The sequence below is a fragment of the Carcharhinus amblyrhynchos genome, chromosome 4, assembly GCF_965287045.1.
Source record: "Carcharhinus amblyrhynchos chromosome 4, sCarAmb.v2.hapA, whole genome shotgun sequence".
NCBI classification, from domain to species: domain Eukaryota; kingdom Metazoa; phylum Chordata; class Chondrichthyes; order Carcharhiniformes; family Carcharhinidae; genus Carcharhinus; species Carcharhinus amblyrhynchos.
In genome coordinates, this window is record NC_137327.1 from 89765135 (window position 1) to 89783653 (window position 18519).

The 18519-nt window shown below is 42.0% G+C and overlaps 1 protein-coding gene across 1 annotated transcript in view; it reads right to left on the reverse strand.

The window, feature by feature from the left end:
- The window catches only part of gdpd2 (glycerophosphodiester phosphodiesterase domain containing 2), a 147851-nt gene that overhangs the window by 105741 nt on the left and 23591 nt on the right, over window positions 1-18519 (reverse strand). Inside the window, exon 2 of the mRNA XM_080187518.1 lies at window positions 6919-7077. The gene's annotated coding sequence lies outside the window, so the exon portion shown is untranslated. The remainder of the gene's footprint in view (window positions 1-6918; window positions 7078-18519) is intronic.

Here is an 18519-nt window from a genome sequence, read left to right on the forward strand (position 1 = left end):
GCCCCTCCTGTTGTCCTCACTGGCACTGCATTACCCCATCAGATTTCTGCCACTTATCCCACACCATGTTCAAACTTGATATACTCATTCTCAAACCATCTTTCTATTTTCACATTCTCCTTTCTGGTGAACAATAGCCTATAGACAGGAGGAGGCAGATCCTCCATTCTCCATATCCGAAATGTCCTGCTGCAGGTCTTGAAGGTGCAAAGAAGTGAAGATGTTTATTGAAAAGATGTTAACACTACAGGCTGCTAAGATAATCTGCCAGTTTGCCTCCACAAACAGCTGATGACATGATCAGTGACATCACATGATCATTCTCTAAAGTGCCCCTCTTTCACTGCAAAGCTTCTCACGAGGAAACACTAAAAATAACATGAATAAACAACACATTTCCGCCCCCTTTAAATCAAATGTTCCTGACACCAATAATGTTATTAAAATTAGCAACATGAACGATTAGTAAACAACACTCAATAGATCAGACATTTCAGAGGCTGTCATTTTTTTGTCTCGTTGTCAGCGAACCTCCATCTGCTTTATAGTGTTCACTGTAACCACTGCTATCTTTGGCTTGGTTTGGATGTTGTCTGTGGTTGTTTTAACTGGAGTCAACATAATGTTTTGAGGTCAACTCAGTGTTGAAGTGAGGTACTTCTTCCCCAATTGGTTCAAGTAGCATAAGGCTGTCAGGAACATTCAAGTCTTCTCTTAGCACACCTTGATGTAGACTTTCTGTTGGTTCTGTCTTGCAGATTGATTCTTGTTACCAAAAGTTGATACATGTTTTCTCCATACTACATTGTCTTGTGTTCGTACAGTGTTGCAGATCAGCCCTGACTGTGCTAAGGTGATGGCATATATCCACTTTGCACTTGTGGTATAGTTTCTTGCCAGAATGTCTTGACCCTGATGAAAAACACCAAGTTTTGTCTTGTTCTCTCATTGTAAAACCTGACTTGTAAAACACACTTTGAACAGCCTGACATAATGTGTACGTACTCTTTACCAGACCCCTTCTGGCCATACCCATGTGTGTAATGATGGCAGGTCTCATACTTTTGCACAAGACAAACAAATTCCCCCCCACCTCCTCTATTTTAGCATTAAGCCCTTGCCACCAAAAATAGCTTCTGGCTATCTCCTTCCTCCTTGTGATGCCACAGTGGCCTTTGTGTAATTAGTTTAATACGCATTTCCTTAATAATGGCGGAATAATGACTTTCATTTCCTAGAAGAGAATCTGCTCTATGGAAAGTTTGCGGCTTCGGGTGGAAGACAGCTTTAACTTATTTTCTCCTGAAGTCTTGCCACAAAATATCTTGCCCAAAACAGCAGTGGATCATTTCTGTTGTGCCTCTTAATTTATCCTTCAGTTACAGGAATGTCATCTGCTTGCTTGAAATAAAAAATGTTTCCACACTAATTGTTTATTGAAAAATTGTTGGGTAAGGATAGTCAGGGGAGTCCATCAGCATTCCCAAGCTGGTTTGACTAATGATAATTTATCATGTATGGTGTGTGCTGACAACAGCAGTGCCTACCTCTACATCCTGCTCTCTGCCAGTGATGAAAACCCTGTATGAGGACCAAATATCATTGTCAGATGGTGATGGTCCATCAATAAAGTGCCTCCCATATAGGTTGTGGAGATGTTGGGCCCTATTTTACATTTTTGATTTGAAGTGCTGGATGGACTTGAAACTGGGAGTGTTTCAGATCTGACTTTTAGACCCGTTCTCAGGCGCCCCCATACGCACTCTACCTGAAAAAAAATCAGCAATTCCAATTCGCACTGCAGAAGCCTGTGAGTGGGGCTTAATGCACCAAAATCCTGCAGCTCCAATCACCGCCTCCAACTGCACGTGCGCAAAAAAAAGATAGAATGCGGCTCCCCTGCCACATCACTTCTGGGCCGGATAATGCCTCCCCCTGGCCCCCCCAGACATTGCCCCATCTCCACAACATTACTGACCCCCTTATCACCCCATCCCCTCTGCCAGCCAGACCGATCATGGCTCCCCACCCCCCTTCCCCCTCACTGATCACAGGCAGAGTGGCAGCGGACCTCCTTTCTCCCTCACTGATCACAGGCAGAGTGACAGTGGATGCTCCCTCCATACCCTCCCCCCACCGATCTCAAGCAGAGAGCCGGCTGTCCCTCTGTTACCCCCCCCAACCCCGACTCAGACTTTTGTGGAGCATATCTGATTTGTGCCGATTCTGGATGGGCAAACGCGACGGTAAAGGGGAAATGCCAATAAGGTTGGACGTGCAGCCCACTAAGTCAACTTAAATGCATGCAAATGCATTTAAATGACCATTATACCTGTTTTGGGTGTGGTCCTGATTGTGGCCATTTTTGGGCTTTGGTACAGAAGTGGGTACGGATCATGCTACTCGCGTCATGCCCGACTTTACCAAGTTTTTGTACTCAAACGGGTGAAATACGATGGTAAAATTGGGCCCTCTTGGTTTGGTTTTTGGCCAACATCTTGTGAATTCTTGTGCTCGAACTCAACTATTAAGCTTCCTTAGCTTATAGTTTCCTGGATATAGTAACTTCCTCAGCTTTCTTTAAGTTAGATCGCTTCCTGTTAACAACCACTTTTGAATAGTCTCACTCCTTAGACCACAGATTAATCTAAGTTCAGTAGATCTGACAGCATCTGTGGAGAGACAATAGAGCCAATGTTTCGAGTCAGGATTACACCTGTCCTGACTCAAAACTTTGGCTCTATTCTCTCTCCACAGATGCTGTCAGACCTGCTGAGACTTTCCAGCATTTTCTATATGTTTCAGATTTCAGCATCTGCAGTATTTTACTTTTATTTCACATGGTGTTGTTCGGGACATCCTTCAGGACACAGTATTCAGCTAGACTCTTCAAATAAGCTAGAAACTGTGTGACTGATACACCTTCTTGTTGATTATACTTATGGAACCTAAACCTTTCTGCAGTTTTTGGTGAATTGTGGCCCTGTAATATTTTCACTTTTTCATCATAGATTTTCCTGCCTTGCTTTTCTGGCTGTACCAGTCTTCTAAGGAGGTTAAATGCTTTCTATCCCATTATGCTCAGCACAGTTGGGGCTACCATATCTGCTGCTATCTTGTTCACCTGGGCAAAATTGTCAAATCTCTCTGCATTTGAACTCCATCTCTTTATATTCTCCGCAAATGGTTTCATGACAGCAAAAGATCCCACCATTTTTCCAATGGAAAGGGACTGCATCAGCATGTAATTTTTAGCACTAATTTGCTTCCTTTGTCCCCAAAACAAGGTAAACCTAAGTTCAGCCTGTTTCTTTTCATGTTTTGTAACATCCCAGTTCTAAATTTGTTGTTGCATGGCACTTGTTACTCATGGTGCTCCTGGTACTGTTACAGATCTTATCAGGTAGAGCAAGATACTATCTGAAGTTGTTTTCTCCAGAGTCTTTGATTATTTTTCAGGGGCTGCAACTATTGTTTGGCACTTCTCCACCACTGGCTTTCATGTAGTGATGATTTCAGTTATTTATTCTTCAGTCAGGTGTCTATAATGCTGTTGGATCTTTTCCACTTTTTTTCTTTTAGAATGACTGTTAGTGTGGTCACCAGTTTTCTACCTGGTGGTTTTAAAAGGTAGGCTGCAGGCCTCTTAAGTGCAAACAAATGAAAAGTTTTATTGAAAGGATGTTAACACTGCAGGCTGATAAGATAGACTGCCGATATGCCACTGCAAATGGCTGATAATGTCATCAGTGACATCACATGATGAAATAATAAAAGTAAAAAAGTGGATATGGATTCTGTCAGGACATAGCAAGTAGAAAGCCTGGAGGATACATCCTGCAAGGTTCTTGAGTATATTTTGCTTTGTCCCTTCTAACTGGTATTTCACCCTCACACACCAAGCATGACAAAGTGCAACTGTTTTGAGCAGACATGCTTACATATATATATTTCATGCAAAAGCCTAATCCTGGATTCTTCTTCCCTTTCAGATCAACAAAATCAGAGAACCAAAGAATCCCTACAGTGCAGAAAGAGGCCATTCAGCCCATTAAGTCTACATCCTTAACAGAGCATTCCATCCAGACCTTGTCACTGTAACTGCATGTATTTACCCTACTAATCCCCCTAACATTTTGGGACACTAAGGAGCAACTTAGCATAGCCAATCAACCTAACCTGCACATCTTTGGATTGTGGGAGGAAACCCATGCAGACACGGGGAGAATGTGCAAACTCCACACAGTCATCCAAGGCTGGAATTGAACCCGGTCCCTGGCACTGTGAGGCAGCAGTGCTAACCACTGTGCCACCATACCACCTGAAATACGGAGCGCTCTGAAAAGGAGCTGAAAGAAAGCTTTGTAGAACGAGATGAGTACTTACGACAATCAACAATTGTTTTTACTGAATTCATATTCCACCATCTGCAGTAATAGGATTCAAACTCCAAGCATTACCCTGGGTCTCTGGATTGCTAGTCCAGTGACAATATGATTATATCACATCAACGTAACTCCCCATCCTAGGTATCAGTCAAGCAAACCTCTGAACAGCTTCTAATGCATTTATATCCTTTCTTAAATAAGGAGACAAAAACTGTACACAGTATTTCTGATGTAATCTCACCAATGTCTTGTACAGTTGCAACAAAATATCCCCACTTTTATATTCCATTACCTTTACAATAAATGACAACATAGAGTCACAGCCCCCTGACAGTGGCATTAGCTCCATTGAAAATGTTCATGCCAATCTGAAGCCTTTCCTCATTAGGTGACAGTGATGATTTCAGCAGCTGACATTGGTTTGTTTCGGAATACCTTTCCCATTTCCTGAAGAAAGACCTTTATGTGGTACGAGGAAGAAATGTTCAGCAGGAGAACTTTGCTACTTTGCTATACCTAGATGGAATTCCATTGAATACGTTATTAAGAAAACGATGTAGAACTCCTTCAGTTCTGTGTTTGCATGGCAACAATCATGGATCTCACAATCTCAGTGTGAGCTTCGATTGAAGCTTTGAGATGCTGGGCTGCTTCTGCATGTGTTGCAGTGGAGGCTAAGAAACTAGCCACCGGATGATCTATCACAATTGGGTCTGTCAGTACCATTGTTGATTTTGCCACCATTTACATGGTGGAAAGAATAGATGCCAAACACTGCATGATGCTCTTTAACCGTTTGGAGCCAAATTCCTCCATGCTCCTTGATAGTGACAGATAGCTGTCTGACAAGCCTGCCAATGCACAAGCATCTCTGTGTGCTTCTTTATCAATGCTTTTCTGTATATGGCCCGATGGATCTTCACATCATTTACTCCACAACAGAATTCATCTTTACCCTATAGAAAGATGGCACACAGCAACTTTTTTGCAATAGCTTGACTGCAGTCCACTTACGCCTACTGAATCACCATTACAGATTCCAACTCTGTTCTACTCTATGAGATACATGTGTACAGGTATTGGAGCTGGTGTTTGAAAATCAAGTGCAAATCAAACCGATCCCTCTCCTGTTCATTAGTGTGACATTGCTCTTCCTCTCCCTTTAGTGTGTGCAGCAGCTGAACTTGCAACAGTTCTGTATAGCCCAAAGTATATAAGCAGAAAGGGGAAGTTAGGAGGTGATGAGGGTTTGGGGGAGAGACGGTCAACATGGTGGGTTGGGAAAGAAATCAACAGGTTCACCTGCAGCTTGCACTTGATGCCACATCTCAGGATGTAGCCAAAGAGCAAATTGAAACACCTGGAACACACAGATAACAAAGACTCCTATATCAGACCCCTATTTAGTCACAACAGCTCAGCCTTCAGCACCATTATTCAAATGAAACTCTTCTCCAAATGCCATGGCCTGGGCTCAGCCCCTCCCTCTTTGATTGGATCCTGAACTTCCTAACCCACAGACCACAATTAGTAAGGACAGGCAACATTTCCTCCACGATTATCCTCAACACCAGTGCCCCACAAGGCTGTATTCTCAATCCCCTACTATATCCTTAAACATCTATGACTGTATGGCCAAATTCCCATCCAAGCTGATTTTCAAAGTTTGCTGACAACACCACAGTAGTGGTCGGGTCTCAAACAATGATGAGACAGAGTACAGGAATGAGATAGAGAATCTGGTGAACTGGTGCAACAGCAATAATCTCTCCCTCAATATCAAGAGAAACAAGAAGAGATTGTCATCAACTTCAAGGAGCATAGAGGAGAACTTGCCCCAGTCTACATCAATGGGGATGAAGTAGAAATGGTCGAAAACTCCAAGTTTTTAGGAGTCCAGATCACCAACAACCTGTCCTGGTCCCCGTATGCCAACACTATACTTAAGAAAGCCCACCGATGTCTCTACTTTCTAAAAGACTAAGGAAATTTGGCATGTCAGCTACGACCTTCGCCAACTTTTACAGATGCACCGTAGAAAGCATTCTTTCAGGTTGTATCACAGCTTGGTATGGCTCCTGTTCTGCTCAAGACCGCAAGAAACTACAAACAATCATGAATGTAGCCCAATCCATCACACAAACCAGCCTCCCATCCATTGACTCTGTATACACTTCCCGCTGCCTCAGCAAAACAGCCAGCATAATTAAGGGCACCACGCATCCTAAACATACTCTCTTCCACCTTCTTCTGTCGGGAAAAAGATACAAAAATCTGAGGTAATGTGTCAACCAACTCAAGAACAGCTTCTTCCCTGGTAGCATGGGACTTTTGAACGAACCTACTTGTACTAAGTTGATGTTTCTCTATACTAGCTATGACTGTAACACTACATTCTGCACTCCCTCGTTTCCTTTATGAATGTTATGCTATGCCTGTATAGCACACAAGAAACAAAACTTTTCACTGCATACTAATACATGTGACAATAATAAATCAAATCAAAAATAGACATACAGCAGTAACTTACTATAATTTTCAACGGCCTTCATGATGCCAATGTTACCAACTCTGTCTTGGTCGACTCCATGATTCCCTGTATCAGCTTCTCTTTCGCATCATGTAGATAGATTTATTGCAATTAACTATCCAGTTTCTGTTTCTTCCTCCTCTTTTGTACAACTTTCTTCTGCAAAGGAAGAGGGCAGTATGTCAATGATTCTAATGTACTATGTTTGGGTAATGTTCTTGCTTTCATTGAATGGCTGAAGGTACAAATAGTGAGGGGTGGGTGGGAAGTTGGAACCATGGAAAGGTGTGGATGGATGAGGTGGAGCAAGTTAGACATGCATCCTGAATATTATTATAGCTTGGTAAGTGATGGGAGTGGAATACATGGAACAACTTGAGACGCTGGTGATATGAAGATGCATTCACTGACCTTGACCAAGCGCGAAGCCACTTACTCCTTCCTCACTTTGTTGCTAGATCCTTTGGGCCAGATTCTAGGCACTGACCGTCCTGGCCACCTGCTCCCACTTCCTTTGGAAGCTCTAGCATCCTGATCCTTCTCTTGAGTTCAGCTCCATGATCAGTGCCCAGAGTGCAGCATCACAAATTTCTATTTTGCTCATCTTCAATCTTAACTATGACTGTTTTTGCAGCTTTTATTTCACTACTACAGTTTTCTATTAAGGTGGATAGACTGCCTTTAAAAGCTGCAGGTTACCTGAAACAAATGCTACCCTGGTACAGTCTTAGTGAGTATGCAACCAGCTAGCAGCATAGATCATGCTAAGCTTCATGCCACAATCATCCAAATGAGAAAACAAAATTAAATGTACCTCCGCAGGAACTGGCAGAGGTAGGCCAAGAATTGTGACTGACCCCTGTATCTGAAAATGGGGCCATCCAACCTTTGGCCCAGTAGTTTTGAGGAATGAGTGTCACCTCACCCGTGACTTTTCTTATGCTATCACATACAATTCAATTTGAGATCACGGGGTTAGATATTTTCGCAGAGACCCAGTCCGACTCCTGAGCAGCTTGATTAGTGACTCTCATGTTGTCTCTTCTCATGTCTTCCTTCCATTCGGAGTGTCCTTTTGCTCTGACTCCTAAGTCCCCTCCTCTCCAAACTCTGAGCACAACCATTTGATTCTTCCCTCCCTCTCAGTTCCACAGAACCCTTCCCCATGTCAGTCCTGATTCACCTCCTCCCCTTCAATACTCACACTGACTTCCTGCTGTCCATGCTGGAAGTCCATGAAGGGAAGTCCATGCTAACTTCCTTTCATCTCTGATTCCTACCACTTCTCTCCGATTCCCCTCCTTCTCTTACTCCTGAGTCCTTCCACCATTCCAACTCCCAGTTGGTTCTAGGCTGTGCAGCAGGAGAGAGGTGATGTCATGGATTTGAGGAATGGACTGCTGTTGCAGGAAATTTAAAGTCACAAGGATCTCTAGATTTATAGTGGTTTAGAAGAATCCCAGGCAATCTGGGTGGGCTGGTGCTCCAGGCGCATTGTCCTGATGGGATTTTTGTCTCTTCCATCTCTGCTGCAACCAACATTGATCACATCTTCCATGTGTATGGAAGTGGCAAGAAGACCTGTTCTGTTCCACAAAATAAGTGGTGAAGAGTAGAACTAGAAAAAATCTTTACACACTTTTGTAAGCTTTTATCCACAGAGATACACATTACAAGCATGAAACTCCAAACCCAACAACCATACTTTCAGTCTGTTCCTTTTCAGGGCAGCTCTGTTATTATATATGGTGGAACAATAGTTGCACTTTCTTTCTGGAAAAAAGTTGCCTAAAGTTCTTATGCACCTTATAGTCCGATTATCATCCTGTTGCCTTATTCACACATGTTTCAGAATTATGCAGAGATACTGGTAATTGGTACAAATCCCAGGGGTACAGGCAAAAAAAAGGTTAGAATTCGAAGTGGAGCATGGATATAGAATGGCTAAAAGGCATTTTGATCCAACAGAGAAAATGATACAGGAATGGAAGCAAGAGGAAGAGCCAGTGAAAATGGAGAAAGAAAGCACACTTTTCATGGCCAGACTGCAAAATGGCCACAACTGGAATGAGATGGAAATTGGATAAAAAATTACGGGCAAAATGGAATTTTTGTACCTACCAAAGTGAGATGGGGCCTGTGGAACAACAGTAACAGCCCTACCGCTGGAGTGGAAGCTCTGTGTTCGAGTCCAATGTCAGGAATTGATGGCCACGGAGTGTTCAATGTGGTCCAACAGGCTAACAATCAATGTCGGAATTCTTCCTTCATTTCCCCACCAATCCCCAAAGAATAAAAACCAATATGGGTGTGCTAAAAAAAAAGTATGTGATCAAGAAGAAAAGCAGCAGCAAATGGCATTACTAATTTTAAGTGACAAGGGCACGATATTTACGCCCCACCACACTGGTCAAGTAGTATAGTGGCATGGGAAAGTTTAGCAGCAGGGAAAAAATTTTCCAGGCCGCTTTTATTGACATAATCAGCCTCATACCCAGGAAGGGTGTGACACTGATTAAATATTTATATGTCTACTTAAATATGTCAGTGACACCAGACTCAATTCTCTCAGCTCACTTAGCTTTCCGACCTTGTCAGTGAAAGTCCTCACTGGTGAGGATTAAAGATGGTATCCACCAACAGGGACATGATTGATGGCCTTGCTTGTGAAAATGAAGGCCATTGAGGACCCAGGGTGGTCAGGGGCAGGGGGGCAGTGCACCTTGGGCAGTGTCACCCTGGCACTGTCAGCCTGGGATCCTGGCACTGCCAAAGTGGTGGGTCCTGAGATACAGGGTCAGGATCTCCGCAGTGGAGTGGGAGCTGGTGGGGGGGCAATGATTGGGCAGGAGCACCAATTAGGAGGCCAGAATGACTGTGAGGGGGATCTGTGAGGGGATGTCTATGAAAGGGGCCTTTGGGAATGTTGGGGGGGGGGGGGTCGATGTGTGTGGAAGGTGGGGGTGAGGTTCACAGGTCTCCCACATACTGTGGGAACTTTAACACAGTATATGGGAGGACAGGGTGCATGCCCAGCAGTCTGCAGTAGCTTCCCCATTGAGCTTAGGCTCTGCGTCCCAGGGTCACTAAAAATATTGTAATTAGGATTGAGGATCACAGAAGGGACAATTATCTACACAACATTCAATGGGTATACCATCTTCAGTATGCCCATTGTACAGAATCTCTTCAAATAGAACGCCATGCCCACTGCCTCAACCACAGTCAGTGTTTTGGTAGGCAGCATGATTTTGGCAACCCCTTTTATTTACCTTGCTTTTGCCCGTAATTGTCTCGGCTCACTTATCTTGACGGTGTCGCCAGTGAATGTCCTCACTGGCGATGATCACGTATGGTTTCCATCAACAAGGATTTGACCTGATGACCTCACTGGCAGGCCAGAAGCCATTGAGGCCCCATAGATCTGGGGGACAGGGACAGCATTGACACTTGGGCAGTGCCAGCTTGGCACTACCAGCCTTGCCAAAGGTCAACATTTCCCATTCTCACCATTAGAAATATTATGAGCATAGTTCTCTACTTGAATACCTATCAGGAAGAAAGGTAAGTACATAAAGCATTATTAAAAATATTCATCTTCTTTGGATTATCCAAGGTGTAAACATAAGTATGTATCTATCCTGATTTAACTTTTGTAATGTTTTATTTCCTCTTACAACATTCTCCTCTCTAGTCTAGTCCAAGTGCACAGCCAGCTGAAATGACCAAAGCAAACTTTGCAACTGTTCAGTCTTTTCTTTAGCCATCATCTTTCTCTGATGGCCTAGTAAGATTAACTGGTACAGGAATAACACACACTGAAAACAAAATGTGATTCAAAATTATCAAGACTAACTTTGCTTAAGATCTAACCAATATATTTATAAGCTCCATAGCCAATTTTAAATTCTACTTTAATCTTATTAATAACACATTTCTCAAGTTCCATTGTATCACCGCAAAAGAAATCTTCAACATGCATCATGAAGATGCCTAAACCTTTGCTCTAAAGGCATCAGCAAAACATTGCAGCATCTGCTTTTAATTGAACACAATTTATTTTAAGTGAAATAAATCTCACCACAAAACATACCCTGGGACCACTGTTTAGGCCAATGACACATTTGTTTACCTTTTTTAGTTTTCAATCAGTTCCTTGGGGTAGCTTTAGTGACATTTTTTCTGAGAAATATCACATTGTAGAAATGTGGATTTTTGTTGATTAACTTTTTGATCAAAAAGATTTTTAAGGTAACTTTTACAACTGTTGAAGAATTCACCCTCACATATGTTTCATGAGGCATCTCTTCAAAGTCCCCAGAAACTAATCTTGTTTTCGGCTACATAAGTTGCATTTGTGTGACTTTTTCAGTACAAATCAACTTATGACAAGGCTGCTTAAACTCTAGTACCTCAGAATAGACTTCAACAGATTTCAATTTGTTCTGCCTCTCTTTAATAGTCTACCCTCAAGCTTATCGACAACATCCAAATCTTCATAACTATTAAATGTTCCGAGGGTGATTTTGAGCTTGCTTTAGCCATGCGTGGGCTCACCAAGTCTGGAGGGAATCAGCAAACATAATTCTCCCCAGCCAGATTGTGATTTCCAAACCCCCTTGCTGGCAAGGTAATGCTGCGGGAGCCCGGGAACCTCATTTAAATATATTAGCATGTCATTAGTGAGCACTCACTCTCATGACTCCCCACCCTGCACCTCCATCCCCCCATCCCTGCGACCTTTCACTGAATATTCAACAGCTTTGTAAAAACATAAATCTGATGACCTCACCTCCAAAGGGGATATTGGAGGGGAACACTCAGGTCACCCTTAACTTCTTGGTGCCAGTCACGGGAGGGCAACAAAGAGGATATGAAAGACCCAGATAAGTTCAACTTTGGGGGGAGGGGGGGTGATGTTCAGTATTGCCATCTTGTGGGGAGGGGTCACACACAGACCTTACCTTCCCTTTATGTTTGTGCGCTCCTTGGTTTAAATGGGTCTGGTGGCTGACAGATGGGGATAAGTGCCTCCCATTTTCTCCTTCTTGAGGCTTGTTTTGATATCGCTGCTGAGCGAGTGCCTTTCTAGCGTGGGAGCTGGAAAGTGGGTGGGGGAGGGGAATACATAGTGTCAGTATTAGGCAAATGTAAGGTTCCCATGTGCATTTCTATAAGAGGCCAGGCCACAAGGGCAGAAGGGAGGAATCTGGAAAGGGGTCCTTCCCTGCCTCCAGAGGCCTGACTGAGAAGATTGACTGCTTTCAGATATGACCCCATACTCAGGCAACAGTGTGAGGACAAAGGGGATAAGCTACTTCTGAAATGATCCACAGAATCATAGAACCCTACAGTGCAGAATGAGGCCCTTCGGCCCATCGAGTCTTCACCAAACACAATCCCACCCAGGCCCTACCCCCATATCCCTACATATTATAGCCACTAATCCCTCTAACCTACGCATAAGGGGCAATTTCTTAGCATGGCCAATCAACCTAACCCGCACATCTTTGGACTGTGGGAGGAAACCCACGCAGACACAAAGAGAATATGCAAACTCCACACAGACAGTGACCCAAGCCAAGAATTGAATCCAGGACCCTGGAGCCGTGAAGCAGCAGTGCTGCCCACTGGAGGTCCTTGAACTTGGAGGTTCAAGCCCACTGGCTATGGAAGTTTGACTGTCAGGGATTAGTGTCGGGTTAGAAGGCTGTACCAGGTAGATGGATCATTTAATTCTGCAGCGCTTGTGAGCTAGGGCAATGTGAGTGCTCTCCAAGGATAAGGTTGATATGCCAAGTGCTGCCTTCACACAAAATCAGGTGTGCCTGGCCTCCCACAAGAGGAGGCCAGGTGCCTGATCAGTTCCCTGGACCTTCCTTGACAAGTCAATTGTGCCAATTCAATCAACATTCAGACTAACTTTCCTTGGTAATTTGATTAGCAGTGGAAGTACACAGTTTGGAATTGAGAGAACGAGACAAGGAAAACCCCAAGTGTCATGAGCTACAGTAGCTGATTTGAGAGGGAATGACAGAGGCAAATTATAATTGGCCTCTGGAAATTGGGATAAGAAACAAAGAAAGCAAACAAACCAGGGTTCCTACTGCAGATTACAATCCAGTGATAACTTGCGAGTGGCTCATGGATTCAGCTGTGAATTTCATATCTCCTATAGTTGAATTGCAAGTTAAAACTCATTGTTCAGGTCCACGTGTACAGTTAAAGTTATTATTTAGTAAGGACACCTTCAGAAAAGACTGACAAAATATTAGGAGTGGGAGAATGGGAATAATAGTTCAAACAAAAATGCAATTGATGAGGTGAGATAGTGGCATAGTGGTAATATCACACGACCAGTAATCCAGAGGCTAGGGTTAACTCTCTGAAGACATGGCTTCAAAGCCCAACATAGCAGCTGGTAAAATTTAAACAAAAAGCTGGCCTCTGTAATCGTGACTGTGGTAACCTTGGATCGCTGTTTGTATGGAGTTTGCATATTTTCCCATAACTGCATGGGCTTTCTCCAGATGCTTCTTTTCCCTCTCACATTCCAAAGATATGCATGTCAATTTGATTGGCCATGCTAAGTTGTCCCTTAGTGTCAGAGGGATTAGCAAGGTAATATGTGGGGGTTAAGGGGATAAGGCTGGTTGGATTGTTACCTGTACAGGCTCTATGGTTCAAATGGCCTCCTTCTGCACTGTCAGGATTCTAATTCTATCATTGATTGTTGTAAAACTCCATTTGCTACATTCATGGTACATTGGCGAGACCATGCAGAGGCTATGACAATGGATGAATGAACACTGCTCGACAATCACCAGGCAAGAGCGTTCTCTTCCTGTTGGGGAACACTTCAGCAGTTGCGGGCATTCGGCCCCTGATCTTCAGGTAAGCGTTCTCCAAGGTGGCCTTCACAACACACGCCAACACAGAGTCACTGAACAAAAACTGATAGCCATGCTCTGCACACGAGGACGGCCTCCACCAGGATCTTGTGTTCATGTCACACTATCTGTAACCTCCACAACTTGTCTGGGCTTGCAGAATCTTACTAACTGTCCTGGCTGGAGTCAATACATGTGTCTTTAACCTGTGCTTAACCCTCTCTTCACTCACATTATCTGTACCTTTAACACTTGATTACCTGTAAAGACTTGCATTCCAACCACTATTTTGTAAATTGAGTTTGTGTCTTTATATGCCCTGTTTGTGAACAGAACTCCCACTCACCTGATGATATTGGCAGTGCTCTGAAAGCTTGTGGCTTGTGCTACCAAATAAGCCTGTTGGACTTTAACCTGATGTTGTGAGAATTCTTACATAGCTTAGTAAGTCATTCAGTTCAAAGGGAAATTAAGGATGAGCAACAAATGGTAACCTTGCCAGTGACACCCACATCCCATAAAAGAATAAAGAAATGAAGTAGAACTTTACCATGCCTTCAACTATAAAATTGCCTTCATCAGCTATCTATTTGTCTTTTTAAAGAGAAAGACAATATGCTAATACCCCTAGATAAACTTAGAAAGGGGCACACCTAACCCAGTTTGTTCTCATAGCGATGAAGTTTGCCTGCATCTGTTAATCAAGTGATATTAAAAATTTTCTCATACCCATAAAGCACTAGATGCATACAAATGCTTTTCAGGCACGCTCTGGTTGCTGCTGGAAACAAGCTATTTGAGATACAAGTCAGATACAAGTTGAAAGAAAATGAAACCAACATACCGCCAAGAGGCTGCTGTTCACACTTTATCTTCTTGGATTATAAAATTGATTAATGGCATGTTTGCATGCCAATAGGGGAAAGGTTGTTCTTATCTGGGATATTCTTCAAAGAAGCTAGACTCTATTTTAAAGGAAGTAACAAGGCTATCAGAATAACAAACTGAGGATGTTTAGCTTGCAGACTTGAGATTGTCTGTCTTTATCTACATCGATAGTAGTCATGATGTGGGTATGCTGGCGTTGGACTGGCGTAAACACAGTAAAAATTCACACAGATTCACCTGACGAAGGGGCTAACCCTGAAAGCTTGTGAGTCTATTATCAAATAAATCGGTTGGACTAAAACCTGGTGTTGTCAGACTTTTTACTGTGTTTATCTACATCATGGGAGTCACAGAGCCTCCCTGAGGCTAAATCCAGAACTGGAGCCAATTTTCCAACTGATCAATTTAGTTAATTTCTTATTGAGAATCTTAAGTGTCCTCCGGTTGTCCACACCTGAACACCACCATCATAACTGACGTTAATCCTGCTGTTTATTTCTAATAAATCTGCACCAAAAGGCAACAAACCAGAGACTCAATCAAAATAATCTGAAAAGTATAGTAAAAGTGTTTAGATTTGATGGCTGGTGTGCATCATTTGGCCAACTTGAGATAATTCATTCATATCACCAGGTTCATCTTATTGAAATACATTGAGCAAGAGGTACCTGGACATCCATGCTTGCTCATAATAGAGGGCAGAAAGACGCACAAATTGAGGGGAACAAAATAATGGCTGTCACTCATGAATTAAATTGCATGCCAAGCTGCCTAATTATGCATCCCCTATCAGAAAGAGACAGTCTGACAACACTAGGCACAATTTGCATTGGCATCTGTTATTGAGGCCTATTTTCAGCATTTGGCGAGAATATACCGGAAGTGTCATTAAAGCACTTCACCACATGAACAAGAGGAAGAAGTGAAAAAAATGGGTAAAAAGACAGTTTTTGGAGAGAGGGCACAGGATGTGGGAAATCAGAAAAGTTCTCCCTGAACAGTTTATGCAAACAAAACTACTCCAACGAGATCACTCTGACCTTCATAATTATATGCAGCAGATATCTTTGGTACGAAGTCATTGTCTCTTCATGTAGAAGCAGATCTAGATCACCTTTAAAAGAATTGAGTGAATTAGCATCTACTGCACAAGTCAGTAGCCTGTTCTAGAGGTTTGCTGTTCTATAGGAAATTATGCATCTTCTGACAGCTAAACAAGATTAGCCTTTGTAGGACAAAAGCTGTGACCCCTGTCTGTCATAGTTTATTTAAATTAGTACAGACTGTCTAGTCAAACAGAATCTATTCCTTTTATCATCTTATAAACCTCAACCAGATCTCCAAGTCAATGCTTAAAGTGCATAGTTCAAGTTCTTTTAGACTCCCTTAACAACTGAAATGCTTCAACCTAGGAATTAATCTAGTGACCTTCCTTTGCCAACTTTCCCCAGCCTCAATATTAAGCACCATGTGTGCAGGTCAAAATCAAAATACGAAACACAGTATTCTCACTATAACTTGGCCAAGGTTTTGTGCAAGTACATAAATGTATGTGTTGTCTTGTAGTTAGTTGTCCTTTAAGTGCAACCCAACTGTTATGATCCAACAGGTGGTGAGTGCTATGTGAGACAAATCCCCCCAATCAAACAAAACTTAACAAGCGGTCACAACTATTTTCAATTTGTATTGAACCATGAAAAGATATGAATACTGAAGTCAGGAGCCATAATTCGAGTAACACTTCTGGAAATTTTAAATATTTAATGAATATATTTATCAACAGAAGAAAATGAAATGTAAACATGCAAGATTACATTTATACTGTTAAAAAAAAACTTGTGGTTAGATTCACAAATAAACACTCCTTTAGGCAAATTTCTATAGATAGTTAATGTACAGAAAATCCAGTGATATTGCCATAAGGCAGAACTCACTATTGCTGTACAGAAGGTATTTCACAGGGAGATCTAATTGAGGTTTATACGATGACGAAAGGAATAGATTCTGTTTGACTAGACAGTCTATACCAATTTAATTAATCTATGACAGATAGGCGTCACAGTTTTTGTCCTACAAAGACAAATCTTGTATAGCTGTCAGAAGACGCATAATTTCCAATAGAACAGCAAACCTCTGGAACTAGATATGGACATTCAAGGTTTTAAAACAAACTCTGCTTTCTAGAAGAACCAGACACTTCTTTCACATGGCTGAGGACTGCTCACTTCACTTTTTCACAGTCTGCCTCAGGACAGAGCAGAGCTTTTAACCTCTCTTTAAATATGTTTATTTTTCTTTCATGTCTCCCCATTGTCCTTAACCTTCTTTGAAATTTACCTTTTTCAGGATATGAAGATCTTCTCCTTATGACCACATAAGGTAAAATAAAAATTAATCATTTTGTAATTTTGTTTTATTTATTTATGGCTTCTTTCTCTTTCTTACTCTCCTTTGAAATTCAACAGTTGAAAATCCAAATCCTCACTTAGGTCCTAAGGCAAATTTCTACACATGCTGTGTTCACTTGTAGAACATCTAACTTGGCCGTAATCATTTCAAATACCTATGTCCAAAACTTTGTAGACAAGTTAGTTCTCAGGTTAATTAATTGAGTCCCCCCCGCCACCGCACCGCTTCCCCCCCCCCCCCCCGCCACACACACACACACACACACACACACACAAAATCCTGCTTTACAGAATACTACTGTAGCCCTCAGAAATATTGAAAAATAACATTTTTCACATCCAAGTCTTACTCTTTCTAAGCTATCGCTTAACAGCATTACTCATGAATCTTTTAAAAAATATATCAGAATTTACAGATCTCTTTCTTTCTCCACCTGCTTTAATGCTTTTCTCTGAATGTTAATTGTAAGTCCAGCATTCATCCTGCCCACCTGCAAAATAGACCAACTGTTCAAATTAATGGCAGATCTGGACAGTGTAGATAGGGAGAAACTGTATCCATTGGCAGAAGGATTCAGAGCCGGAGGACACTGTCTCAATATGATTGACAAAAGCAATGGCAGCAATATGAGGAGAAATCTTTTTAGGCTAGACTCTAGAAAGCACTGCCTGAGGTCATGGTGCAGGCAAATTTGATCAAGGCCTTTAAAAAATAATTGGCTAATTATCAGAAGAAAAAGACTTGCGGAGCTTTGGGGAAAAGGCAAAAGAATAGGAAAAGGTTATTTTACAGAGAGCTGTCATAGATATGATGGGCCAAATGGCTTCCTTCTGGGCTTGGGCCATTTTATCATTCTATTTTTTCAAGTTAACCATAAATTCTTAATTCCTAGAACAATCCTCAATGCATTAAGATGAGACTGAAACTGTTGAGCATTGCCTGCAGTCCTAACACTAGCAGAAATATGGAAAATGCCCCAACTACTATATCTATATCATTAACAAAAATATTATAGAGTAATGGGCCTACACTCATCACTGTGAGTGACCAGTGACCAGGCTCTAAACATTTACAATTTCATTAATAGGCACTTACTGTCTACTGCTTTACAGTTCATTCCCAATTCAGCTCGACAGATTACCACTAATATAAGCACTTGTCAAAAGTTTTAGGAAGTCTCAGCAAACAATGTCTACTGAGCTTCCAATTCATTTATCATCTTTGGTGACTTGTTCAAAAATGTAATCAAATTGGCAAGATATGGTTTCCTCTATTGAAATCATGTTAGATATTCCTAATATGTTCCTTTCCATCTATGTGCTCATCTTCTCTCACAATGATGAGTGTAGGACCATAAGTTAACCATAAATTCTCAATCCCCAGAACAATCCCCAATTCATTTATCATCTTTCAT